The sequence below is a fragment of the Gekko japonicus genome, unplaced genomic scaffold (assembly GCF_001447785.1).
Source record: "Gekko japonicus isolate JY-2015 unplaced genomic scaffold, Gekko_japonicus_V1.1 scaffold1701, whole genome shotgun sequence".
Lineage (NCBI taxonomy): Eukaryota > Metazoa > Chordata > Lepidosauria > Squamata > Gekkonidae > Gekko > Gekko japonicus.
Genome location: NW_015167586.1, coordinates 100,963 through 103,828, shown reverse-complemented (window position 1 = coordinate 103,828; position 2,866 = coordinate 100,963).

Sequence of the window (2,866 nt, the reverse complement as noted above, 5' to 3'; positions counted from 1 at the left end):
TCTGTTCCGGAAGCACTGTAAGCCTCCTCGTTTGAAGAAAAGAGCAAGAGTCCAGGAGCACCTTAAAGACTAGCAACATTTGTGGCAGGGGAGGAGCTTTCCTGTGAGTCACTGCTCACTTCTTCAGATGAGAAGTAAGCAGTGACTCAGGAAAGCCCATAGCCTTACCACAAATTTTGTTAGGCTTTAAGGTGCTCCTGGACTCTTGCTCTTTGCTGCTGCCTCAGACAGACTAACATGGCTTCCCATGTTGATGTCATCTCAAGAAACTGCCTCTGTCAGTGATTCCAGACGCATCCACTGCGTCTTACGTGTAACCTAAGAACATAAGAGACGCCAATGTTGGATCAGGCCAAAGGCCCATCCAGTCCAGTCCAACACTCTGTATCACACAGTGGCCAAAAACACCAGGTGCCATCAGGAGGTCCACCAGTGGGGCCAGGACATCAGAAGCCCTCCCACTGTTGAGCCCTCCCCATGCACCTGGTGCACCAGGACATCAGAAGCCCTCCCCATGCACCAAGAAGACAGAGCATCACTTGCCCCGGAGTCCCTATCTATACCTTGTGGCTAATAGCCACTGATGGGCCTCTGCTCCATATGCCTATCTAATTCCCTTTTGAAGCCGTCCATGCTTGTAGCCGCCACCACTTCCTGTGGCAGTGAATTCCAAGTGTTAATCACTCTTTGGGTGAAGAAGGACTTCCTTTTATCCGTTCTAACCTGACCGCTCAGCAATTTCATGGAGTGCCCATGAGTTCTTGTCTTGTGAGAAAGGGAGAAAAGTACCTCTTTCTCTACCTGCTCTATCCCATGCATAATCTTATAAACCTCAATCATGTCACCCCTCAGTCGTCGTTTCTCCAAGCTAAAGAGCCCCAAGTGTTTTAACTTTTCCTCATAGGGAAAGTGTTCCTAATTTACCTAATCTACCAGTATGGATGGTTTCCCCATCTCATTCATCTTGCAAAAAGTAGGATCCAGTAGGTTTACAGAATGGTATGAGGGACTGCAGGAGTCAGTCTTGTTTAATAAAGAACTCTGCTTGTTTAATAAAAATATTTATACCCCACCTTTCCTGTAGCTTAAGGCAGTTTAAAAAAATTCAAAATGTATAAAAACTACAATGAAGCCCTCATAACGCCTTCCCCTTCTTTCCAGGTAATTATTGTTACATTCATTTAGTGTGCTTTGACTACAGGTTTGTTTGCTACTATTCAACAGCAGCTACCGTATGGAAGTCAGTGTAGTACAATGGTCAGAGCTTCAGAGTAGGGTTTGTGAGACCCAGGTTTAGATCCCCATCTTGCTGTGGAAGCTCAGTGGGTGATTTTGGACCAGTCACATACTTTCAGCCTAACCTACCTCATAGGAGAGAATAATGTAAACTGCTTTAGTCCCCACTGTGGAGAAAGACCATAGTTTTCCTCAGTAGAAGCTGCAGGGGAAAAGGAGATAGAAAGCTGAAGACAGAGGGGCAGATAAAGGTAGGTTAGCTGTTGGGTGGGAAGGAGACAGGGATGCCAACTCCAGGTTGGGAAATTCTTGGATATTTGAGAGGTGGAGCCTGAGGATGGTGGGGACTGAGGCGGGGAGGGACTTCACACAGATATAATGCCATAGACTCCACCCTCCAAAGCAGTCATTTCCTCCAGGAAAACTAATGTTGCCAACCTCCAGATAAGGGCTGGAGATCTCCTGTAATTACAACTGATCTCCAGATGACAGAGATCAGTTTCCCTGGGGAAAATGGCTGCTTTGAAGGGTGGAGTTTATGGTATTATACTCTGCTGAGGTCACTTCCAAGCTCAAACCTCATTCTCCCAGGGCTCCACCCCCAAATCTCATGGAATTTCCCAATATGGAGCTGGTAACTAAGAGAAACTGATCTCTGTATTTGGGCAATCCACTGTGATTCCTGGAGAGTGGTTGCTGCCATTGCTGCTGGGGGGGGGAAGTAGGTGGGAGGCTGGGAGAGTGACAGGGGCAGAAAGAGTGATGGGGTGGGGGCAGAAAGGAAGTGACAGGCATGGAGGGGAGTAAGTAACATGCATGGAGAAGAGACAGAGAGTAAGAAAAGGGGGGACAGAAGGGAGAAAAAGCGTGAGAGAGGTAGGGGGAGAGAGAGGAAACAAAGGTGGGAGGGATGGGATAGCCGCTCCTGCAAGTTTCTTGCAGGTCCCCACTTGTTATTACTATTACTATGAATTGTCACAGTCAGATATTTGACTGGTAGATGGGTTTTTTGCAATTTGAGATCTAGCCAAGTTCTTGGGAATTGCAGATGTATCTTCACAGCAGGATTCTTGCTGTTCCAAGCAACACTATCTTCTGGAGCTGAGCTGGTGTTATTTGATCAATGCCCAGAATGTTCAGGTGTTTCTTGAGACTTCTAGGCACTGTTCCAAGGGCTCCAATGATAACTGGCATGACCTTCTCCCAGAGGTGCTCTAACTCTATTTGTGAGTCTTGATATTTTGTGATCTTCTCCTGTTCTTTCTTTTCTAAGTGTCAGACCCCGGTCCAGTTACACTCAATAACTCTCGCTTTGGCAGTGATGAGTTTATTAGAGCATATGCAGGATCCAAAAGTCACTATGTTAGAACTGAGGTCTTTTGGCAGGTACAAACATATTATAGAAAATCGAACAGGCCCCATCCAACCCCCAAGCGTACTCACATCCATACTTCACCTAATTGCCATACCAACCAGGGGAGATATACATCCTAGTAATCTAGAGTCTGAGATGGTACAAGAATGTGCTCAAGGTCACTTCTCCTGGGAAAGCAGAAAAGGGAGGAGAAGGGCATGTCTTCTAAAAGCAAAGGTCCCGTTCACTCCCGCACACACTGGCACCCTCAGGAAT